Below are 27,769 nucleotides of genomic sequence, written 5' to 3'. Positions count from 1 at the left end.
ATTCATATACCTATTTCAATTTTGTTAATATTCTAGATCGAAAAATAACATTGAGAGTAATTCTTTGTTTTATATAAATATTTGTCTAAGTACTTCAGCTTATATTTTAAATTATTAGTTTATATTCATATCAATTATTTTATTTTTTTTAACCTTATTAATTAATTACTAATTCGTATTATTTTTCAAAATTTAATCAATTTGGCCAATTACATTCTAATTTGGTTAAATTGGAGCCCACTTCCGTGGCCCAATTTGCTTTTCAACAATTCAGCCCACTCTTTCTTCAATTCCAAAATCGCCCCAACCAAATTCCTTTTTCAGCAGCCCAGTTCTCTTGTTTCTAAACCCAAGCCCATTTTTTCCTATTTCTTTTATCTTCAACCCAATTACCGATTATCCAGCCCAAAAATTCCCAGACCGGACCCACCATCCTTTACTCAAGGAGCAACAACTAACAAATACACGGCGTAAAAAGTTAAAACGGGAAGCACGCGTGGATGACACTTCAACTTTTAACGCGCCTCACGCGGCGATGATTTCACGGAAGCATCGTCAATAGATGGAAAGCGACTCTCAACGTCTCCATCTTCAGTCTGGTACAATTTTACATAGTTTTTTCTGCGATTCTAGCTGCTATTGTGTCCTCTCTAGCAACATGATGACATGTCACCAAGCAAGGACGCTCGATCAATCCCTGTCGTCCATTTGGTCTGTCCAGCCGGATTTTTGGGGATTTTGTGTTTGATTTTCGTACCCCCAGCTTTCCCTTTGTCCTTGGGGTTTTTGAATTGTGAAAAGGGATTGGTATTTTCGTTTTTACCCTCCGCTTTTTCCCCCCAGAATCAACCCTAAATTTCTAGGGCTTTTTTCCCCAGAATCAACCTTAAATTTCTAGTATATAAGATCGCTTACTCTGGTCTTTGTGGGAGAGTTCTTTATTTGGGAACTGATTGTTCGCTTAGCCAAAAAGGTTGGAAGATAGAGTTGGAATTTCTTAGCAAATAGTTGCAGAGAGAGAATCAGTTAATTACATCACTCATATAAGATATGCGATTTAGATATACGCTTTCTTTGTTTGTTCATTGTTTGTTTGAAACTTGTCGAATTTCTGAAGTCTAAAGTCGGTGGTGAAAGTCAATTTCTCACTCGTCGTCGTCCCCGTCGCTGCACTAGAAAAGGTAATATCCTCTTCTTATTTCTTCTTCAACGTATAACTTTCTTCTGAATTATGAGAAATAACCATAGGTAGTCATTGATGAAGTCCATGTGGGTGATTAAAATGTCAATATTTTGGGTCTGTTGGTTTTACAGAGTACCTTATAACTAGTTAAATCCTTGACTCATTCTTTTTTTTTTTCTAGAATAGTTTGATATTTATTTGATTTTTGGTTTGAGAATGCTAGCTTTGTAGTCCTTGTTCCTTCACTGTTCCGTTTTGTTCAAAATAGTTTAGTTCCATTTTGTTCGAAATAGTTTTATCATTATTTTGGGTGCATTAGCGGTATAGTTCCACATCCCCACTGTTCGGTTATGCTTTTGGTTGTCTTATCTATAGTTAATGTAATCTCTTGTGTATCTCACTTGTGTTATACCAAAATTTTAAAAGTGATTACTTATATACATAAATAACTACTTGAACATACAAAAAAATTGCATATGTATAAAAAGAAAAGTTTAAATATGAATGTAAATAAAATGAATATAATAATATACAAAAAATTGTATATGTATAAACAAAGTTATATACGAATGTAAATAAAATGAATATAAATTATTTGATTTATATCAAATTGTAAAGTAATTATTATATACATATACTTGTAAATACACAAATCCCTCAAGCAGCTTTGTATATAATAACGTAAAATACAAAAGTTTTATGATTTAAAATAAATAATTGCATCAATTTTTAAAGTAATTACTTATATACATATATAACTAGTTGAATATACAAAAACTTAAAATATGAATATAACAACACAAATACCTTGATCAATTTTATATATAATAATTTGATGTACAAACAACTATATATACAATATTCAAGCAAGCAATTTTTATGGATGGAGATGAATCTTCCATTCTGATTTTGAAGAACTTGTAATTTAAAAAAAAAAATATAAAAAAAATATTGAAAAACTAAGAAGTATAATACATATACAATTGCTGATGAAGGATTTCTTTTTTAAAAAATAGATTCATGGGTTGATTTTGGCGATTAGGTGCAAAAATTGAGAGCAAGATGGAAAGGAGAATGTGAAATCTTCCTAAATTTGAAATTCAAATAGAGTTGAGGAGTGATTTTAGGGGAAAGAAATGTAATGGGGATATGAGCGATATAATTTTGTATAAAACTATATATAGAAAATCATAAATAAGTCTTTTACTGGTATATAAATAGGTGGTGGGTCCCATTAATTATGACAAAAAAATGAAATTATAATCACTGAGAGTAAATAAGTTAAACTATACGCTTATTAATTAATTACTTAGTATAATTTAACATCTCACGTAATTTTATCTTTAATTTATTGATAAATGAGCACACAATGCAGCCAATTTATTAATCCGCTAATGTTAAATGCGCTCAAACTTACTTCTCAAATAAGAAGTAAAACGGTCGGGTCAAGTAACTAGGGTTTACGTGTTCTCCACAGGTTCATAACATGATAATTCTAACTATAACAATTCTTTTCTAGTATCTTGCATGCAAACTGATAAGTTATTTATTTCTAAATCCTTGGTTCGGCATGTGGAAAATTTCACTCCGTACCTTGGTCCGGCTACGTGTGATGCTATCCTAACCCTTATATTTACCTCATATTAAGCATCGTATTCGATATTTGACTAAGTTATTACCTCGTACCAATCAATACTAGCCTATTAGATAGTATACACTAAATTTATGTTGATAATTTTTTTCCTATTATCTACCTCCTTGGTCCGGCAAGTAGCATTAAGGCGAGTTCTAACGTTGGCCATCCGTTAAAAAGACTTCTAAGCGAAATAATTATTAATACATGCAAGACACTTGTTATTTTAGTTAGGTTTTACCTCATTATTTGCCTATGGTTCCCACAACCCTAATTATGGAGTTTAGTTACCCATAGTTATAATCACAATATTCAAATATATTATATAAGAATTCATATACTTACTTCAATGAGAAAGAGTAAAATTCGAAAGTTTGCTTGATTAATCAACAAAAATCACCAACAATCACTTGCAAGAATCTCAAAGTATCAAGAATCTCACAAAAAGTCGAATGATAATCAAAAGCCTAACCAAATAATCCAGAGTCTAACTACTCTAACCTTTAAAATGAGGTTTTTTGAACTATTTATAGAAAATAAAAACCTAATTAAACAAGGACTCTATTTGCTGGAAATCTGTCAAAACGCGGCTGGGTCGACGGATCGCCGTGGTCACGACGGACCGTCATGGACTGTCCCATACTTGTGCAATTTCTTCTGCTGCTCTCTTCATTACCCTCAACGACAAGTATGACGGATCGTCACAGATACGACGGTCCGTCGAGGGTCTTCATTCCAAATCACTTAAACTCTTGGAATATGGGTACTGGGATTACTTCTCTGAACTTCATGACGAACCTACAGGACGGACCGTCGTAGACACGACGGACCGTCATAGACTCCGTAACTCCACACTTGGTTAGACTTCTCCATCTTCCTTCAGCAGCTGCACTACGCTGCCACCTACGGACCGTTACAAGCATGACGGACCGTCACAAGCTCCGTAGGTGGTCTCTTCTGCATTTTCTTCGCTCAAATCTCCGCATTCATCTTAGGACATATTTCCTGCAAATAAAGAGAAACTTATATAAAAATTAGCATAAAAAGGCTTTTGGACACTCTAAACTTAAGGAAAAAGTATTAATAATACCGTGATACCACGGTATATCAACACCCTCAACTTAAATTCGTTGTTTGTCCTACAGCGACACACTATGACTCAATACAACATCTTTGTACAATCGTATCCATGTTTTATCCTTTGCAATCATTTGGCTATCAATCCCGATTAATCTCATCATATTTATGCATGCTATCACTATTAGACTTGAATTATGTGGAATCAGTCCATGACACAGACTCAACATGCACTAACACCTATCCTCTTCAATTTCTCACCGAGGTGGTAATATTTCCGGTAATGCAACTAGTGTTCTCACTTCAAAACAAAATCCTCATTTTTCACACAATGATTTCAGTTTGAGTATAAGGATTACTTTTCAGCACTCACTCTTTGAACAAATTTACACTCATTCATACCTATTTCCATAAGCTTGCCCTTATTTTCACTGCTTTAAGTTCGTTATACAACCCTTAGGATCACAATAGAACTTTCTTAGCTTGTAACATAGGCTTAGGGTCAGGTAGGATATATTTAGGTATACTTTAGTGACTTTTTGCCCTCCTTGACATATCGCCTAAACATACCATTTTCTATCATTTTATTTTGCCTAGTTTCCCACATTCTTTCACCTTGTTATTTTCCTTTTTTGTTCATTTGTGTAAGTGACTCTCTTCTTTTCTTGCTTGTATATTTTTTTTCATTTTTACTTTTCTTTTAATTAATTTTTGAGTCACTTACTTTTGTTTTCTCTCTCTTTTTATTCTTCAATCCCACTTTCCAGAGCATTCCTCATAATAGTCACCCTCAACTCATGGCTTTGCCATGAGTCAAAGTACACAATACCCAAAGTTGGGTCAGGGCCATAAAAATGTTGTTTACTTCATTAGCCACCCTCAACTTATGCTTTTGGCATAAGCTGAGATGCACATGTTCAAGGAGTGACCAGGGCCAACACATTATTCCCAGAAAAGATCAGTTGGGGTGAGAAAGAAAGGTCTAATTTAAGCTCAAATCATTTGGATCAAAGAAGAATAAATTTCATTTGGTTTTCTTTTATTTTGGCTAAAAATGGGCTATATTGAATAATGACCTATGATCTTTTCATGATTGTCTATTACAGTTTACTTTTAGCAGGACTAACCAGACAAGTTCTAGCTCAGTACAAATAGTGGACTATTCAAATCTTTCTCACACTCACTTGACATCTCATCACTCTACCAGATTATTAGACACATAGTTCAAATTTTAGACTTAGGGTCATGCAGTGGTGTACCTCTATGTCATGCTTAGAGCCACACATTTATCAATTACTATGCCTAGTCATGCATCATTTTCCATTTTATCAGGATATCAATTTAGTCATCATGCTCCAGAATTAAACTATGTACACAAGATGTAGATATGCCGGTTCAACAGAAAAAGTAATCAGTCTCTTGGGGAAAAAGAACACAGGCAAGAAAACCCCAAAAGAGGATAGTAAATTGGGCTACTCAGACTTCACCCTAGTACTCACTTTCCATTCACCCCACCCCAACAAAAAGACATGCAATTGTCCCCAATGCATAAAAAAAATTTGATATACAAGAGTGGTAGGTGAAGCAAACCTGGGGCGCAAAGCGCCGACAATCAGCACGGACCGTTGTGATTATGACGGTCCGTCGTGGGACACTTAAAAAAATGGAGACCCTTAAGAGAAGGGTCTTTGACCGTCATGCCGGTTATGTAGGACGGACCGTCGAGAGTATGACGGTCCGTCGTAGATGTCCGTTGGAGGACACTTAGAAAATGGGAAAGACCTTTAGGAATAGGGTCTCTAACAACCAGAACAATTGTGCAGGACGGACCGTCGAGAGAACGACGGTCTTGACGGTTCGTCGCATGTGTCCGTTGGTGACTGTTGCAGAGTGATTTTCTGCAGAATTTTCTGGTGATGTGTCTGCAAATTTAAAACCCATTAGTAGAAAATGCTACCACTACTAGAAAGAAAGAAAAAAACACTCTAAGTATTGGGTTGCCTCCCAACAAGCGCCTGATTTAACGTCGCGGCACGACTGAGGACACTTGATTACTCAGCCTTCATCAAGATGGTATGCCTCTATCATTTCATTCACCGATGCAGTATGCCCAAAATAGAGTTTTATTCGTTCTCTATTCACCTTAAACCGCACTCCCTCCTTGGTTTTTAACTCAACTGCTCCATGAGGGAATACTTGGGTGATCAAGTAAGGGCCAGTCCGTTTGGACTTGAGCTTGCCCGGAAGACAAGGCAACCCAGATCTGTCTAAAAGAACCAAATCCCCAACCATAAACTCTTGTTTTGCACTTTTTTGTTCATTCTCCTTCTTCATCTTTTCTTTGTGGGATATGACGGATACCGATTGGATCTCACCACTTTCCTCATGGTCTTACAAACGTTGAAGGTCGTTTCTTCATCGTTCAACCGAAATTTCATCTGCCCCTTTTTCATATCAACTAAGGCTCTACCTGTAGCAAGGAATGACCTCCCAAGAATAATAGGCACTTCAAAATCGACTTCATAATCAAGAATAACAAAATCTGCCGGAAATATGAATGACTCCACTTTTACTAGCACATCATGGAGTATTCCTATAGGCCTTTTCACTGTTCAATCAGCCATCAGTAGCTGCATCGCAGTGGGTTTTGGGTCACCCAAATCCAACTTCTTGTAAATCGAGAGGGGCATGAGATTTATGCTTTCCCCCCAGATCACATAATGCTTTCGCAAAATGTAATGACCCGACTGTACAAGGAATAGTGAACGCACCCTGATCTTCTTTCTTTTGTACGAGAGATCTTGTAGTAATAGCATTACAATGCTGCAGTCTATCATCATCCTCGAAAGTGACCGATCTTTTCTTTGTAACCAGATCTTTCATAAACTTGGCATAACCGGGCATTTGTTCATGAGCTTCTACCAAAGGTACATTGATAGAAAGCTGCTTCAGCATTGTTATAAAACACTTATATTTACCATCCTCGGTCTTTTTCACTAATCTCTGAGAGAAGGGTGGTGGTGGTCTAGGCATGTGAATTACCTTCGTAGGGAATTCTGCATCTTTTCCACTACTCTCTTTTGCTTCACCACTACCCTTTACCACCTTTTCATCATCCTGTCTCACTTTTTACTCATTAGACGGCATAGGTGGGTCAATGGTTTGCTTACCACCACGAGTAGTGATTGCCATACAGTGTGCATCATTTTTCAGATTTTGGACAGTGTTTCTAGGAAGAGTGCCCAGTTTCCGAGTGTTCATAGTCGCAGATAATTGGGCCATTTGCAACTCGATTTGCGTGGTGCTGGTGTTGGCGCGGTTGTTGCTCTAGTTCTATTCATCTGCGAAATAGAGTGAAGATGGTCAGATACCAATTTGTATCACCTAAATACCAATTGAACCCAAGTAATAGCACGAAAGAAAGAAAGAATGGAATTTTTCCTAAAGTCTTATAGCCTCTCAACGAAAAGTAAAGGCGTCCCCCTACCGTTCCTTAAGACTCTACTTGACTCGTTCTTGTGTGGTGAGACCAACGAACCTAATGCTCTGATACCAAGTTTATCACGACCCAAATCGGGCCGCGACTGGCACCCACATTTGTCCTCCTATGTGAGCGAACCAACCAATCTAAACCCCATCATTTCAAACAAAATGAACTAAATACATTGCGGAAGACTTAATAACTCATTAACAAAATAAATCAAATAACTTCTAAAACTCAAACATTTATTATTATCCCCAAAATCTGGTAGTCATCATCACAAGAATATCTACTTCAAATTACTAAAGCTAAGAGTATCTGGAAAGCTAGAATAAACAAAAATGCTAGTCCATGCCGGAACTTCAAGGCATCGAGACATGAAGAAGAAGATCTAGTCCAAGCTAGAAGCATTAGCTCACCCTGAAATCCGGAGTAATGAAGACTGGCTAGAGTTGCGGTTGAGTTGAAGACGACGGCACGTTTGCTGCACTCCACAAATAATCAAAAAGAAAACATACAAGTAGGGGTCAGTACAAAATACGGGTACTGAGTAGATATCATCGGCCAACTCAAAATAGAAGACAATATATATCAAGTAATAATATAAAATCAACTACATTACTCAACATGCAGCAACAACAAGTACTATGATCGTTAATAAGTACCGCCAAGTTCACACATGAGGACTCAAGCCTCAATACCATACTCATTTGGGAATTAGGTTCATTAGATTGAAGTATATTAACATCTTTCAAGATTCATCACCTTTATTCTTGTGTCGGTACGTGACACTCTGCTCCCCTACTACTATGTGTCGGAACGTGATACTCCGATCCCCTAGTTCTACGTGTCAGTTCGTGACACCCGATCCCCTAATTCTACGTGTCGGTTCGTGACACCCGATCCCCTAATTCTACGTGTCGGTTCGTGAAACCCGATCCCCTAATTCTACGTGTCGGTTCATGACACTCGATCCCCTAATTCTACGTGTCGGTTCGTGACACCCGCTCCACTAATCTCATTCTATTAATTCATCAAGCCTTCTTTTATACCAAGGCATCATCAATCTCATTACTTTAGTTCATCAAGCCTTCTTTTATACCAAGGCATCATCAATCTCATTACTTTAGTTCATCAAACCTTCTTTTATACTAAGGCATCATCATTAACAAGGGGTTTTCAAGATTGGAGTTTTCAAGATTTGGGATTCAATAACTTCATCATGCTTATTTCATCACAATTATATAATCATATTCATGCAAGCATACAATTAAGCATATAGAAGACTTTACAATACAACCCAACACATATCATTCGCTATTAAGAGTTAACTACGAATAGTATAAAAACCATAACCTACCTCCACCGATGATTAGAAATCAAGCAAGCAAGTTCCCAAAGCTTTGTTCTTCTTCTCGTTTCTCCTCTTTCTCGTTTGATCCCCTCTCTCTCTCTTTCTATTCTTTTCTTTTTCTTATTCAAACCCTCTTTCTTTTACCCTAATTAGCATATAATTAAGAATAAAAGATGGCAATAATAACTCACTAATTTACTCAAGGTTACCTCTTTTAGCCTCCAAGTAATTGAGTTATTAATATTAAACCACTAACTTTATAATTATAAGCCGGAATAGTCAAAAACGTCCCTTAAAACATTAAAGAAATCCGACTCCGCCTGGGATTACGTAGTCTGTGACGGGCCGTCGTGCCTGCGGCGGTCCGTCCTGCTGCTCCATCACAGAGTTCAGAGACTCAATTCTCTGAAGAGTCTGTGACGGTCCGTCAAGTCTGTGACGGTCCGTCCTGCTATTCCGTTACGAAGTTCAGAGAGTCGATTTTAGTACCCATTTTTTAGAATTTCTAAGTGTTTTGAAACGAGACCCCTCGACGGTCCGTCATGCCCATGACGGTCCGTCGTGGGTTCCGTCGTCTCAGCCTGTTTTCCCAGAAATAAAATCTGCTGCTCAAAACGACTAAACATGTCGTTACAATAGCGAGGCCAGCGAATTATACAATTTAGGCCAGCGAAATATACAGTTGTATATGTATAGCGAATTATAAACTTATATGTTTGTTATGGAGCGCAATTATGCAAACTTTGCTATAGCATACAAATATGAATTTTTTGTTTGCTATATGTGAAAGTTTCCCTTGTGAAATTCATGAGTGTCATCTCAAGAGTTAATATCTGAAAAGGTCACTCAACTTTGGAAATTTGTCTAGTAAAATCATTAAACTTTGTTTTGTCTCAATAAAATCAATCAACTTAGACTTTTATATCAATAAAATCACTCACCCAAATTTATCAATAAATAAATTGACATAAGAGAATAAATTATTTTTATGTTAGCTTCATGATTAAATTTGAATAAATAGCACAAAATTACTATTTCATTATAAAATAAAATAATAAAGATGAAAGAAAATATTGTCATTTATCGTTTATTATTTCTTTATAATGAAATACTGATTTTGACCTATTTATTTATTATCCTAATTTTGATCATGATATAATAATTTATTTTTTCATTTCAATTTTATTGTTATTCCTATTAGAATTTGAATTTTAATTGAGCTTAATTAGAATTTTGTAGTACTTGAAAATCTTATTGACCTTAATTAATTTTGACTTTATTATAAATTTATTAGACCAAACAAAGCATATTTTGAAGTTGAACTTGTACTTTAACTTGAAAATAGAATTTGAATTTAAAATTAGAATTTGAACTTGAATTTAGAATGAAATTGAAATTAGAACTTGAACTTGAACATATGATTTGAAGTTGAACTTAGATCTGAGTTGAACTTGAAATTGGAACTTGAACTTGAACTTGAAATTAGAACTTGAACTTGAATTGGAACTAATTAATTAGCTTGAATATACAACTAATTAAGTTTAGACTAAGAGAGCAACTCAGATAGCCATTGCTGGTTTTGTCCCATAAATTTATCAAAATCACCTAATTCATCTAATAAACACTCGTCGTTGTTTGTTGGGTCGACTAAATAATCATTACCTGCCGTCTCTTCAACATTCTGTACTTGCTCTTCCTGATATGTTGACAAGCGAATTCACCATTCATATTTCCTTCATTCATTGCAGCACCGTTCCCTTGAACCATTGGAAACATGACGATTAGCTGAGAAAGTTGATGATCATCCATAGGCCACTGCGGCTGTGTTGTCATATCGTTCCTATTCTCATCATCACATCCAACATACCCTGATTCAATATTTTGCATTGGCTTCACAATCTGTTGAGGATATTGATCACCATATCCAAATTCATTAGGCCCTTGGGGTAGTAGTGTATCATCACCATCATCGTCGTTTCCACTGACAGTTGATTTCTTAATTTTTTAACTTTACACCTAACGTACCACAAAACAACATCCTTGTGCTTCATCATACCTCTATTACTTAACAACTTTATTACCTTGTCGTCAAGACTATACTCTTTCATGATCCAAGAACTTCATTCTTTTTATTTTCTTCCTAGTTGTAAGTTCTTTTGATCCCAGCTTTGTTTGCACCTACCGGTTTTCCTTTGCTCTAACTTCCTCCTCCCACCAAAGTCCGACTAAACCTTGTATCGCGTTTCTTTAATTTAGTAAAAAAATATTTAGTATCGGATGAGTCTTCCAATAACTCCCATGGCTTCTTACTTCCGTAAAGTTCTTCAAATTCAATATCTTTACAAACGTAATTTTTAGAAACAACAAATTTAATCAAATAGCGAATGAGTTGTTCATCGATGGGTCGAAATCTCACTCCCAATTCAGCGTCTGGAGATTCAATTGCCATAACTATTGATGAGAGTAGAAACAAACTTTATTAGTTTTAGGCAATCGCTCTAAATAATGATATATGATTAACGTACGTGACGTATTATTAGCACACTCGAACTATATAGAAAAAATTTCGAAGAACTGTATGGATGCCCAAAGGCCTAATATATTTGTTTGTTTATATTATATGACGTTAAGGTAGTTAAAAAATGGAAACCAAATTTAAGAATAATTAGGAAACGTAAATGCAAAAACTTTCCTTTTATATTTCAAGATTAGTTACTTAAAATCATTCTAATACAAACGTAATGCAAAAACTTTCCATACATAATAAATTTAAAGTCTACTTTTTTTTTGTTTCATTATATAAATCAGTTATTAACTGTAATGCAAATACAAAATCGTTTTTTCTATTTTATTTTATTTCTATTTTATTCCCGTACTTCAACTTTAGTTTGACCATAAAGTTTGTGTCAATTGTTTTTTCTGACATATTGCTTATTTTCTATACTAGTTTCTGATAACGTGTGTTGCACATTTGTCTCTTACTATTATTAAATGAGTTATAAGATATAAAATATTGAAATTAACAGTATTTATTTTATTTATTATTTTTTATTCATTAAAATAACTTATAAAATAGAATGGTGCATTTGCTATTAAACCAGAAATATATGAAACCTGACTGTAAAATATGTCTATGAATTGCTTTTAAAAAAAATGTCTATGAATTCCTGATTGAAAAATAATAATAAATGTATCTAATGTCTTTAATGAAATAACAAAGGCGTGAGACAACTTTATCAGAAATATAAATTTCAATTACATATTCCGCATACTATTACAAAAATATCCTAAAATATGTACCAAACAAATGACTTATTTTTCAATAAAGCACCTAAACATCGAAGTTTAACGACAATACAATAAGATTTCTTTGAAAGTGCAATTACTTGTGATAAGTGTACGGGTCTACATATGAGTATATTTTATTGTATTTATATAAAATATAGCACTATTTCTGTTACTTTTTGATGATATGATGCTTCAGTGTTCCTGAAAAATTTAACATTCATTCGAATAGTAAAAAATAATAAATATGTATTCGTTTTCAAATTTAATTTTTAACAAAACAAAAAATAAATTAATAAAATAAGTAAAAACAGACGATTCAATATCATTATAAACACGTTTGTGATGAGTCATGTATAATTTGAAGAAAAAAATATTACAAATTCAAACTAAAGAGAAAATAATATCTAAGACATAGAAAGATTAAAATATGTTCTGTAACTAAATTCTTAATCTCAAAGAGAAATGATGATTATACAATTTAAAAGCTTATATGTGAAAAATAAGAGGATAAATATATTGCATAAAAAAATTATAACTGCGATAAATACCTTGTGTTATTTTCAAAGGTAAAATTATTTTACTATTACCTGTAAATTATATAGTTGCATCATATTTATTGTTTGAAATTTCACCTTTTTAAAAATGAAAAACAAGCTAAGGAAAAAAATAAAAATGAGTAAAAGGAACAAATAAAGATTAATAAAATAGAGAAAGGAAAAAAACCCACTGAATATCCTGACTGAAACTATGTTATAAAAATACTCGGATAAATCTATATATCTTGAATTCCAAGAACACTTCAAATTGCATCATTAATTTAAAAAGAGGCATATTCTACAATAAGAGAGAGAGGAATAACAAAGAAATATTGTTAAAAATTTAAAACCTTCTGATTACAGAAAAAGAAAATTGATGAAGGGCAGGGGATGGAGGAGGACTATGAGATTTCTAGGAACACAAAATCAATTCCTCACCGTTGTCGTTGTCGAGAAATCGCTGCAGGCACCACACTTCATATGATTGTCTTAGAGTCTTCTGTTTCTTAATTAAAATAGTGTTTTTATACCTTCCATGCCTTTTGAAATGTATATGAAGCTGAAATGATTTCATTATTCACTTGGAAATAGATTTATTATTTTCAATTGCCTTTTCGTTTACCCTATTCATGGTTATTTAAATGTAAGTTTCAGACTATTATCATTTTCAATTATCCTAATTATTGTAATTGAAATGTGAATTTATTTTTTGGGTAATTAAAAATTATAATATCATGCTTTTATTTTCATATAATATTATATATATTCAAATAATGTTTAAGTGAAGGGCAAATTCGTAATTCAACTTTGTGCTAAGGGGCTTCCCACTTATAATATAACTAGTTTCTGATAACGTGCGTTGCACGTTTTTCCCCTACTATCATTACAATTTTTTATTTATTTAGAAGTGAGTTATAAGGTATAGATATTGAAATTAACAATATTAATTTTACTATTTATTTTTTATTCATTAAAATAAATCATAAAATAGAATGGTGAATTTGCTATCAAACCAGAAATATGTGAATTATGACTGTAAAATATGTCTATGAATTCATATAGAAAAATAATAATAAATGTTAATGAAATAACAAAGGCGCGAGATAAATTTATCAGAAATATAAATTTCAATTACACATTTTGCATTTTCTATAAAGAACATAAACATCGAAACTTAACGACAATACGATATGATGGTCTTGAGAATGAAATTACTTGTGATAAGTCCATGGGTCTATATATGAGTATAGTTTATTGTATTTACATGAAATATAACACTATTTGTGTTAGATTTTTTTATGATATGGTGTTTCAGTATTTATGAAAAAATCATCACTCTATTCAAATAGTAAAAATAATTAATATCTTTTAGTTTTCAAATTTAATTTTTAATAAACATAAAATAAATTTAAAAAAAAGCAGACGAACCAATAATAACATTATAAACATGCTTGTGATGAGTCATATATAATTTGAAGGAAAAAATATTACTAATTCAAACTGAAGAGAAAATAATATCCAAGACATACTAAGATTAAAATATGTTCTCTAACTAAGATCTTAATCTTCAATCACCCAAAAATTATATAGGAAAATGAAAGACTCTTGTAAGAGAAATGATGATGTATACAATTTAAAAGCCTATATATGAAAATAAGAGAATAAATAAATTGTATAAAAAAATTATAGCTGCGAAAAATACCATGTGTGATTCTTAAAGGTAAAATTATTTTACAATTACCTGTAAATTATATACTTTCATCATATTTATTGTTGAAATTTCTCCTTTTAAAAAATGAAAAACAAACTAAGAAAAAAAAGTAAAAAGGATAAAAAGGAACAAATAAAGACCAATAAAATAGAGAAAGAAAAAAACCCAGTGAATATCCTGATTGAAACTGCGTTATAGAAATACTCGGATTGTCACGACCCAAATTTGCAAGTCGTGATGACACCTATATTCCAACCAATAGGTAAGTCAACCCAACATATTAACCCAACTAAACCAACGAATGAGTAAAAAGACTAACACTTAGCAAGAATCTCCAACATTGAGTTCCTTATAAGTACGAAATGCGGAAGCTAAAAAAATATACCACCCAAGAATTGGTGTCTTAAGTACAAGAGCTTCTAAAATACGATGCAAGTCTGAAACTAAAATGACAAATCTAACATAAGGGATATCCTGTCGAAATACTAAATAACAGAATAATTAAAAGATAGAGGGAGGTGTGGGCCACGGAACAGACAAGAAGCTCTCACAAATCCAACACACTCCAAGTTCGGACTCAAAATGCTCCACGAGATGCGCTCGTACCCGGAAACGAATTTGCACCACAAAGAGTGCAACAAGTGTAGTATGAGTACGAAACCACGTGTACCCAGTATATCTCATTGACCGACAACGAAGAAGTAGTGACGGATGTTTATATAAGAAAAATTAATTCTTTAATTATACAAGTCTAAAATTCACTCGCCAGTCAAGTTTTATCAAATAGAGGAAATCAAACATTAAGAAAATTACTACCATCAAATAAAAACACATAATCATCGAGAATGAAGGATGTGATGAAATGCAATGCAATATGATGCCATGAATGATATGTCTCAGAATATCCAATACTTCCTCAACCGTATAAACATGATACTCCTCGGAAGTACATCGAGAGTTCATGACCCATGGGGGACTCGCGAGGTCCATATACCGACACGGACAATCTCCACGTGTCTGTGCGGACGATCTCAATGCACAATGATAAAATTAACAATTTCCGCACGGACAGTCTCTGCGTGCCCAAATTACGATCTTAACATCTCACCATCCCAGCACGGATGATCTCCACGTGCCCAACTTATACTCAATCTCATGTCAATGCATGTACACTATTATTTCAAATACGGGGATGATGATGCACCTCATTCAATCAAGTATCAACATAATACATAATCACCTCAATAATCACAACTATACGGGTGTAACAAAGAAAACACAATCACACAAAGATTTCAAGTCAATAATACATCAGCTAATGCCCATATGCTTTGGCATTTTCAAATTACAATCCACATTCTATAGTAGTAACTTTCCCTTTTATAACACCGGTACTCGTACCAATGCCCGTCACACCATTGATATGAGACCCCCATCTTTCGCCCTTACCCATTGTCTATTTCATTTTACTTTTTTTCTTCTTTAATTAGGAAAACGTCTTTCAACAAGTCTAAAAAGTCTTAACATATCTTAAATGTCGAACTCGTGTCACCAATCTTCAAGATTTTTCCTTTCCTTTTCGCAAAGCTTCGGAACGTTCCTAATCTATCCATTGTGCAATATACGTAAGTAAACGAGTTCATGGGTACTCAATTTATATTCTAATCTAAACTCCAAAACTCACTCATATTTCCAATCAAGCCCAAATCTTGGTATAATTTATATGCCAATTCGTCAAATTTCAAGCCAAGAACTTAACCTTAACCTCTCCAAATAGCCTAGATTCAATGTTAAATAATATAATATACACCTAATATTTAATTACCTATCTCGATATATTAAAAACTAGTAACTAAATTTGATAAATAGAAAAAAAAAAATTTAAGAGAATAAGGATTGCACAGTGAACGAGACCATCTTCTTTCTTTTCTCCAATCTTGTACGACCAATTTTCTATCCCTTTAATAATAATACATATCAATTCCAATCATTGGCATAATTTCCTAATGATTGGCTAATAAATTTGTCCCCCTCCACCATTTACTAACACACAATGCACAACAAAAGAAATTGAAAATTTGTCAACAACAATTTCAACCCTACTGACAGATTTTCTCGAATCTAACACCAACAATATAATACATATAATAAATCATTTTATACCAAAATAGATTATAAACTAATTCATATAAAGTTACAGATTCTGAGAAGGGCGGTTGTACCTGAACGTGTTCTTCTCAGATGCCGAGGAGAAACTTCTCCAATTTTTGTTTTCCTCATATTATGATATAAAAATTTTAACCCACTAATTTATTCCAATACATGGTCAAGTATAAAGGTATTAAATGAATTATAGATATGACCCACTAACTATTAACTATATACTAATTTAATAAAGTTTTCCTCAATTAGGTACTCGTAGTTACCGAATAGTTAAAATATCCCCCTTTAAATTTTCTGCAAGGAGCCAAAATAGTCCTAGTTTTCAAAACGGCTAGCGGGTTGTTACACAGATAAATCAATATACCTTGAATTTCAAGAACACTTCAAATTGCATCACATATAAATCTAAGAAGAGGCATATTCTACAATAAGAGGAGGGGTGGGGAGGGGGCTAGAAGAAAACATCAACAAAGAAATAGTGTCGAAAATTTGAAACATTCCAGTTTCAAAAAAGGAAAATGATGAAGGGCAGGGGATGCTGGAGGACTATGAGATTTCTAGGAACACAAAATCAGTTTATCACCGTTGTCGCTGTCGAGAAATCGCTGCAGACACCACACTTCATACGTTCTTCATGATTGTCTTAAAGTCTTTGATTTCTTAATTAAAATAACGTTCTTATATCTTCCATACCTTTTGAAATGTATATGAAAATGAAATGATTTACTTAAAGATAAACATAGTTTCTTTATTTACCTGAAGAAAGTCATTATTCACTTGGAATTTTTTTATTACTTTCAATTGTCTTTTCGTTTACCCTATTCATGATTATTTAAATGTAAGTTTAACTGTTGTCTTTTCAATTATCCTAATTATGGTAATTGAAGTGTGAATTTATTTTCCAGGTCATTAAAAATGAAAATATTATGCTTTTATTTTTATATAATGTTATATATATTCAAATAATGTTCAAGTGAAGGGCAAATTCGTAATTCAACTTTGAGCTAAAGGACATCCCACTTATAATATATATATATATATATATATATATATATATATATATATTCTTGGTTTTGAAGATTATATTTAACTAATTTTAGAACTTCTCGTGCTAGGTAACTGAGGAAACTTAACATCTAGAAAGCTTGATACAAGACTATATTGCTTCTTTCATCAAAGTAAGAGATGAGATTGGTGCTTCTAAATTTATAAAAGTTCAAATACAATTGTTTTCAATAATGTGTTTGTGTCCATCTAGTATTGATACTTTGATTTAATTTTGTGATAATTTTTTTTGTGTCAATTGAGTGTTTGTTTGCATAAATACCAACATCCTATTGATGAAAAAACTGATTTTCTTGCAAGATCGATTTGTGTCCATCTAGTGTTGTTATTAAGCTTTAATTTAGGAATAATATGTTTGTTTAATATAAGTACTTTTTAACATAAATACCAACACTAGTTGATCCTATTGATGACAAAAATGATTTTCTAACAAGATCGATTTGTATTCATCTAGTGTTGACACTTGACTTTAATTTAGGAATCATGTGTTTGTTTAGCATAATTAAAAATACTAGTTGATTCTATTGATGACAAAATAGACTTTCTTGCAAGATCAATTTGTGTCCATCTAGTGTTGACACTTAGCTTTAAATTTAGGAATTATTTGTTTATTTAGCATAAGCACCAAAACTAGCTGATCCTATTGAAAATCGATTTGTGTTCATCTAGTGTTCACACTTAGCTTTAAAACTAAACTTCATTTAAAATTTTTTAAGTTGTTTAAATAAGTTAGAAAAAATAATGTGATTTAGTTGGTGGATTTAGTTGTTGAATTTAAGTCAAAACTAAACTACTTAAAGTTAAAAAGTTCTTAAGTTCTATAAACAAGTTAAAATAAATAATGTGGTTTAGTTGGTGGATTTAGTTGTTGAAATTAAGTTAAAACTAAACTAGTTAAAATTGTTAAGTTGTGTAAATAAGTTGAAATGAATAATGTGGTTTAGTTGGTGGATTTAGTTGTTGAAATTAAGTTACAACTAAAATAGTTAAAATTGTTAAGTTGTATAAATAAGTTTAAACAAATAATTTGGTTTAGATGGTGGATTTAATTGTTGGAATTAAGTTTAAATTAAACTAGTTAAAATTGTTAAGTTGTGTATATAAGTTAAAATAACTTTTGTGTTTTAGTTGTTGGAATTAAGTCAAAACTAAAGTAGTTAAAATTTTTAAGTTGTGTAAATAAGTTCAAATAAATAATGTGATTTAGTTGGTGGAATTAAGTCAAAACTAATTGAATATCTACATTTTTGTAGATGGATCATCGTTTGTGGATGTATAGTATGTGCATTATGAAATTGATGCTAGTTTGAAATCTGAGTTTATTGACGGTGTTAGAAATTTTATTGACCAAACAATGACACTTGACATTTGCAAGAATAATGGATTGGTTAGGTGTCTTTGTAGTGCATTGTAAGAGCTTAAATTTTTTGAACCAGATAAGGTTATGGTTCATTTGTACCATAATGGATTTAAGCCCAGATATTTTGTATGGATTCATTATGGAGACACTGACGAATTTGATGGTATGTTTTTATAATTCGATGCCTATGGATGTATATAATATGGTTACACCACATGGTCAAAAGGATTGAACAGGTTAGGGTTGAATATAACATGGTTCATTAAATGATCATGATGCGTTTGGGGTTCAAAGGGGGATGGGATCGGAACAATATTTTGATGAATCTCCCAATGAAGAAGCAAGACACTTCTATGATCAATTAGAAGAGTCTAGTTGTCCACTATGTGAAAGGAATCTGCATTCTACCTTGTTAGTTGCCGTTAAATTAATGAATATTAAGTCAGATTGGAATATTCTTAATGCGGATATAATCTGGAGTTTAACATACCAAAGAACTTCTATCAGAAAAACGTTTGATGTCCAAGTTAGGATTGACGTATGATAGAATTCATTGTTGTATTAATGGTTGCATGTTGTTTTACAAGACTGGTAGTGAATTAAAAAATTAAAAATTTTGTGGACATGCTCGTTATGAGAGGACTCCAAATAAAAAGATGGTGCCAATTCAGGCGATGCATTATTTACCTCTCATTGCTAGGTTAAAGAGATTGTATGCATCGATGAGATCTACCCACATATGAGATGGCATCGTGAATATAGAAGGTCACCAGGTGTCTTGTCTCATCCATATGATGGTGAAACATGGAAACATTTTGATAATGTATATCATGATTTTTCTAGTGGACCAAGAAATGTTAGAATGGGGTTGTGTTCAGATGGTTTACACCATTCTGTAATGCAGTTTTGCCTTATTCATGTTTGCTGGTATTTCTTATTTCGTATAATCTTCCTCCTGAAATGTACATGACCAGTCCCTACATCTTTTTAAGTTGTTTTATTCCAGGTCCCCATAATTCAAAAAGTTTGATTGATGTCTATCTACAATAATCTGTAGATGAGCTCAAACTATTGTGGTTTGAATGCATTTTGACTTATGATATATCAACTAAGCAGAATTTTACTATATGTGTTTCTTTAATGTGGACTATTAAAAATTTTCCTGCATACAGAATGTTGTTTGGTTATAGTAAGGCATTCACTTTAAAGTATGGTAAAAAAATACATGGTTTAATTTTTATACCTAGTTCTTGACAATGGACCATGATTTTAGACAGATGAAAAATGCATTTAGAAAAAATAAGGTTGAAAGTGACCCCCCCCACCTCCATTATCACATAGCATCAAATTTGGGAGAAAGTTTCTCAATTACCTAAAGTTACAGAAGCTTCACCTTCTAGACTTCCTGGGTATGGTGTTGGAAGGACAATCTGCTACAACATATCTTGATGTGATGAACATTGAAAAAAATTATTTTGATAATTTGTTTAACACAATGATGAATGTTAAGGATAAGAAAAAAGACTATCCAAAAGAAAGGATGTACTTAAATGAATATTGTAGGAGAAAAGATTATGGCTGCAGGAATTACCTAATGGTAGAATAGTTAAGCCAAAAGTCAACTTTTCATTCACATTGAATGAGAAACGTGAATTTTGTGAGCGGGTTAAGATCTTGATGATGCTGGAGGGCTGTGCTTCAAGTTTAGGAAAGTGAGCATCATAAATGAAGGAAAATTGATAGGTATAGAACTTCATGATTGTCATGTGTTCATGGAAACTTTAATTCCTATCGCTTTTAGTCATCTACCAGAAAGGATATGGAAACCAATCACAGAGGTAAGTCTTTTTTTAAAGACTTGTGTTCTGGAAAATTGTTGGAGAATAGTTTAGAACGGATATAAGAATATATTGTTGTTATTACCACTAAGTTGGAGAAGATATTTTCATGTGGTTTCTTTGATGTGGCGGAGCATATATCAATTCACCTTGTACAAGAGGGCTGACTCGGAGGTTCACTTCAAACAAGATGGATGTATCCATTTGAGAGGTATCTATTTGAAATATTCACTAAGTTATATATATTCACCAAGTCTTTTATCAATTATCAAATATATACACATATACATGCAAAAAATTGATAGATCCAAGCAAACAATTAAGCAAAGGGGAAAGATTGAAGGATCATTTGTTCAAGGTCATATTGGGAGAAAAAATGGTGATTTTTATTCTTATTACTTTGGTGATGATGTGTCATATAGGAGAAACAAGCTCAATCGCAATGATAAAAGTGATATTGATTTTTCATTTCCACTTGTATCGATTTTTAATCAAAATGATCGAGGATCTAAAAAGCATGTAAAGCAAGGCTACACTGATATGAAAATGCAATCAACTGTGACACATATTTTGCTTAATTGTCCAGAGATTCAACCATATCTCAAGTAAGTGTTAAAAATATGTTATCACCTGGTATTACATACTAATATATAAGTTTTCATTAACTAACAAAATACTTGAATGTAAAATGATCTGCTTGTTAGCAAACACATGGAGTAATGAAGCCATTTAGACAAAAATTTTCAAATGGCTATACAACTATGTAATTATGCAATCACTAAGTATTTAATAATATATTCATGTTATACTAAATTATATTACTTGAAATAACAATCACGTAGATTTACGATGAATAGTCAAGTGTCAAACATTTGCAATTAGTGAAATCGGAATCTCAGGACTGGCAATGAATAAGTATTGTGTCAATGAGTTTAAGTTTGAAACTGAAGAAGTTTCTAGGAACAAGAAAACAAATAATAGTGGTGTCTATATACAAGGTGATATTGACGGTACTAGCCAAACTGTTGAATATTATGGTGTCATTCATCAGATTACCGAAGTGAGGTATTTAAGTTGGCCTAAGAAGAAGATTGTATTGTTTCGATGTGAGTGCTTTGACCCATCACATAGAGGCACAAAGGTGGACCATCAACATAATATAATTAAAGTTAATCACACTAGGAAATGCAGAAATTATGATTCTTTTATCATTGCAAAAAATGCTAAACAAGTGTATTACACTCCATATCTATTGCGTAGAGACAAAGCTGACTGGTGGATTATTATAAAAAGTAAGCTTGTGGGAATAATTGATATTGACATTGTATTAGATGTAGCGTATCAAAATGATGTTGTGATTGTTCAATGGCAAGTTGATGTTGAATTGTAAGCCATACTACAACATCCTCAACAATATTAGAAGAAGTATCTGATGATGAGATACTGAATTTTGAGGAAAAAGTATCTGATAATGAGGAGAATGAATCATTTGATGAAGAAGAATAGGACGATAATGAAAATGAATAAACTGAGGAGCAAGAATGAAGAATGATGGAATTGAAACATGTTAGGAGGAATAGTGTAGAATGAAAGCTAGCTAGTATATATATGTAGGTTAGTGTATTTTGCTAATTTTATTGAATTTATGATTTTTATATGTATTATACATGTAAATTTGCATGCGGATGTCATCAAGCGGTCACGGTGATAGACATTGTGAGCATCTTGGAGTTCGCCTGACTAAACAATCCAAAAAGAAGAAGTCTAGGAGACCTATAGATCGTGAGGATATTGCAGAATCTATGTCTTCTGCGCTAGACTGCATCAACGATGATACACATATACTTATTCCATTTAGTATGGCGGATCCTCAACAATATTATCCTAGTTACCGTCAATCAGTCGGTGGTTCCTCTACTTTATAGACATTGCCTTCATTACGCTACGAGGACCTACTTTTACAAACTATTCATTGAGGATGACCCTTATCGTTCGGTACTCCATCTCCCACAAGTACATCTCCTCAGTTATCTGCCATGAGGACTAGAGATTCTAGTAGCGAGCATTCAGATGCCATGGCATGTACGCCTCCATTGGCTTAGCGTTATGTGCATTCTTACGAATCATCCTCAGCTACAGCTACACCTTATGCTACTCCAGATGATGAGATGCCTCCTCTAGTTCCTGACCAGAAGGACGGACTTGGTAGAGTCATAATTGAACCGAATGGATCACCGTAAGTTTGTTTTGTTATCTATTTCTTAGTTTATTTTATTATTGTCTTATACTTTAATATATTATTCATGTACTAACATATTTATTATGTGTTTTGTAGGTGGCATCCGGCAAAGGATGTTGCCTGGGCTTTAAAAACTCTATATTAGATCTCTAGACATTTATGATTTTTTTTTGTAATTTTGAAAGACTTTATAAGTCTTTAAATTTTTATTTAGATGCTTTTGAATGTTATTTTAAGTTTCTTGTTTTATGTTGTGTAGATTGTTTATATAATCGTGTGTGTTTGATTGGGCTGAATAGTGTAAAATTGAATTGAATTGAATTTGCAAGTGGGCAACAGAATTGTCAATTTCTGCTGTCAACAAAATTGCAGAAAAAGTGACGGATAGCATAGTTTAGTCTGTCATTTTTTTCAGGGTCTAAAAAATTTCTAGATAAGCGACTGACACAGATCTTTTGTCCGTCGCTTTTCTGGGATTTTCAAATATCAAATTTCCAAAAAGTGACGGATTGCACCGCCTTTTGATTTTTTAAAAAAATAAGATTAAAACGTGACGTAGTCCGTCACTTTTTAGCGACGTTGTCCGTCGCTTTTGAAAAAGTGTCGAGCCAAAAATCGACGGACATAAATGCGTCTTATTTTCGTCGCTTTTGGCCAAAAAAGGGGACGGACTGCGTCTCTTTTTGTCAGTTTTTAGTATTGCAATCACACGGATCAGGGATTGAAACTTACACAAGCATATAAGCAAGGAGTGATTATCAAACAACACAATACTCAACAAGAAACCTATTAAATAAAACAAAAGTAGCTATAATACGAGTACTTAGAGATGAAGCCAGGATGATGAGTTTGAGGATAAAAGAGAAAAATATTGTAACAATAGTGTAAAAAGTTAATATACATATACTTTTATTTAATTTTGTGATACAAATACATGATTTATCAAAAAGCTAGTTAGTTTGTTCAAACCCACGAAAGCCCGACCTAACTCTGCCTTTGCGAGTACCCCTTTATGTTAGCCTCATCGATTGTTTTTGATAATGAAACACTGAACAAATATGTGAATTGCAGGCCAAAAATTCAAAGAGGGAAGAAGTAAAGCATACAACACCTTAGCATTATCAAGAAGTAAAGGAATAATCTGTAATCGCTCAAGTAATACAAGCAAGGACGATAATCAATCAAGGGATACATAATTAATTCAAGACAACCACAATACTTGCAGCTGACTAGGATAAATCAAAGATAGACAAAATCAATCAACATATTAGCTAAGATTCAAAGATTTCAAGAAGTTCATCAGGTGAAGGATGATTTTCTCATGAACATATGTGATATAGACATGAATCAACAAATCAATCGAAATTAAAGATTCAATCAAGCTCCTTGGTTTAAAACACTCTTGAGTTTTCCTTAAAAAAGTTGTCCTGATATCTATGTAAACCTCTCATAGCCTTGGTTTTGAAGTACGCACCTTACTTGAACTTGTACTATAATCTTCAATTTTCTCTCATGAAACTTTGTATTCTCGTGATCGTACAATTGAAAAAGAAAAGAGGGAGAAAATTTGAATGTAGGTTATACAAGTAGAGGTGGTGTCAAGGTAGAAGATCTGATTTTGCACATCAGAGGTTTATTAGTCAACACATTATGTACTGCCAAAGTTCTCATTAATCTCTTAAGGAAATCTTTGGAACCCAATGAGACTGAACGTAGGCACCATACCAGTGTTTTCAGCTAGTACAAAACTTCTGAGTCTCTTTTACTCTTATCTTTTACTGTCATACTAATCTGCATGTGTGTCGACTACCCAATCCAGGAAGTCGAGTAAAGGATTTTTTGAATCAATAAATGTACGTTTTGGCTTTAGTGGGTCTTCATTATCGCTAATTGCACCAACATTGAATTTGTGATTGTCATAGTTCTATAAAAGTGTGATCTAAACGATCTTGTTGATGTATGACCATATGCATGACATAGTCATCTTAGATACACTAAAGGAAGCATACTAGATCATGATAGAAAAATCTCATATGCATAGAATAACACGCTCGGATACATGAAAAAAAATTCATATATATTTGGTAGAAAATGCATAGACATTTCATAAATTTATACTACCTTAAAAATATGAACTCCCAAACTTGAATGTTGAACTATTATAATACCCTCAATTAGAAATACTCTGTTTATTATATTTATTATTTTAATTATATTAAAAGTAGATACCTTTTTATATAAAAGAATTGTGATTTTTTCAAATGGTTGTGACTTTTCAAAACGGTTGTGCCTTTTTCGATGAGTTGTAACTTTTTCAAAGGGTTGTGACTAGGGGGTGTTCACGGTTTGGATGAAAATCGATCCAAACCGAAAAATCGAACCAAACCAATCAAATTAACCGATTTGATTTGGTTTGGTTTTAGATTCTTAAGAATCGATAGTATTTGATTTGGTTATGGTTTTGTTCGAAAAAATCAAAGAAATAACTGAACCAACAAGTAAAATACATAAATTTTATTATTATACATACATATATTAATATTCATAAACAATTTTAAAGATATTATATATGTTTCATCAAAGTTTATTTATAATTTACTTATGAAAAAAAATATCAAAGGTGAGAACATTTTTCTAATTGGTTGCATTTATATGAGTGTCTATCAAAATTCTTTGTGGAACTGAAAATGTCATTGTCTATTCCTTTTAATACCATAATAGTGAATTTTGAAGTTTTATTTAGTAAATTCAATGATCGAAAGTTCTATAATGGGATTCATTCTAACTATTTTTTCGTTTGAATGGATTATTGTCACTTTTTTCACGTTTTGAATGAATTTTTCTTTTATTTTTATGTATGGTTAATAACCTAAAAATCGAACCAAATCAAACCAAAAAAAAAACAATCAAACCGATAAATGTACCTTACATTTGGTTTGGTTTTGATAATTTTAAAACCAATTAAATTAGTTCAGTTTTTGGTTTTGATCAATAATCGATCCAAACCAACCCATGAACACTCCTAGTTGTGACTTTTTTTTTATATGTGGTGACTTTTTGAAAGGTTATAACTTTTTTGATAAGGCACAATTAACACCTATTCATACTACTATTTGTTAAATATAAACAGATAAGTTTCCTCTCCCTTTTAAAGTATGATTTTTTTTTCATGTTTTCATTCTTCTTCTTCTTATAAAATATCAAGGGTTATTCACAACAGTTGATATTCAAAATTTAATAAAATTCGAAGTACCCCATAAAAAAGAGTTGTTGAAGACATTGTAGCAAATCATTCATTAATTTACACTCATATTTTTTCTTTTGATTTTCATGAGTGAATAGTGACAAAAAGTTGTGTAAAAGACGGTACTAATAAAAATATATGAAAATAGTCAAATGATTTGAGTAAGATGTTTCTTATTTGTTTTTTTTATTTTTTATTCTTTTACCTTCAAAAGAAGGAGTTTCTTTCTAATTTTCTAAAACAACGGGCATCAACGTCGTCTATTAAATTATTAGTTTTGATGTTTTTCAAAAATGTAATTTCACTTTTACTTATAATATGGTGATATAGTCATGATAATAATATTTTTAATAGATATGTAAGAAAAAATAAAAGGAGAAAGTAAAGTGTTGGTGACAAGATATTTTAATCAAATGAACACTATAGTGAGTATAGTATGAACATGTATTTTCGTCTTCCTTCTTCATTCGCTATGTATTGTTCTATATATTTTTTCTTTTCTATATTTATATCGAGTCTGAGTATGGATTTTTTTAAGTATGAATTTTTCTGTTATTTTGTGTTCATTTTAAATTGAGAATATGGTATGTCACAAGATACACTTCTTGCTAGCTATATAAAAAAATAACGATTATTTTTTAAGTATGAACATGAAATACTAATAAATCAAATTAAATATTCTATAAATTAATACTTTAAATTTTATTCATCAAGAATATTTTGTATATCACTACACAACTTTTATAAGATATTAGATACTTTCATTACACAACAACTATATTATCTGTATGCGGCAAAAAAGGAAAAGACTACAATTTTACAAAGATAACGTTGAAAGTTAAAGAAGTGAATTTTTTTTCACCAAAGTTTATATTTTTCATATATTAACATTAAAATATGATATATATATATATATATATATATATATATATATATATATATATATATATATATATATATATATATATGACATACACCCAGACCTCTATTTGACCATCATTAGTTATAACAACTATGTATTCTTTATTTTTGTAAAATTACCTCTCTGTGATATTCTTAATCAAATATTAATTGAATCCTAATATTTTATAAAAGAAAGATTACTTATAAAGATAAAATATTGAAATATTTATGATAAATCTTATTATTATCATTGATGAGTCCACAATTTGGACTCATTTAGGGCTATATTTTCATAGAATTAATGTTCTCAAACACATATTTTGCCTCAATAACTGATGTAAATCCTAACGTTCCACTTATATGAATTGAGAGAAAAAGCATGGACGCTATCAAGAAAAATGGAACAGTCTACTGATCCCTGAAGGAAAATATCAAGTTGGTAATGAAAAGGAGCAGTCTCCGCGTTGCTGCACAATTCCGCGAAAGAAACACCATATCGCCTAATGATTCAAAATGCAAAGACGCTGAAGGCAAAAATAAAAAAGGTGAAGAACCAGACCACAGGGCGGATCGCCGAGCGTGCCGACAATCCCGACTAACTGCGCCAAGTGGACCTTCATAACACAAATCTTTGAACACTATATACTTATTTGAATTGTTAGCTATCTATCTAGAATTGAATTTCAGAACAAAA

The 27,769-nt window shown here is 32.2% G+C and overlaps 2 long non-coding RNA genes across 2 annotated transcripts; both read left to right on the top strand.

The window, feature by feature from the left end:
* The first annotated feature begins 470 nt into the window (after positions 1-470).
* Positions 471-11,021, top strand: LOC104649633 (uncharacterized). Its single transcript, XR_743512.4, has 2 exons — positions 471-1,181; positions 10,477-11,021. It is a non-coding gene; the product is annotated as an uncharacterized lncRNA (long non-coding RNA).
* Positions 11,022-17,528: 6,507 nt separating this feature from the next.
* Positions 17,529-23,177, top strand: LOC112940150 (uncharacterized). The gene is made up of 2 exons (XR_003244082.2): positions 17,529-22,925; positions 23,025-23,177. It is a non-coding gene; the product is annotated as an uncharacterized lncRNA (long non-coding RNA).
* Positions 23,178-27,769: the final 4,592 nt, after the last annotated feature.

This window comes from Solanum lycopersicum, chromosome 10 (assembly GCF_036512215.1).
Source record: "Solanum lycopersicum chromosome 10, SLM_r2.1".
Classification (NCBI taxonomy): Eukaryota; Viridiplantae; Streptophyta; class Magnoliopsida; order Solanales; family Solanaceae; genus Solanum; species Solanum lycopersicum.
Note: the sequence above shows the minus strand (reverse complement) of the source record. Positions and strands in the feature narration are given on the sequence as shown.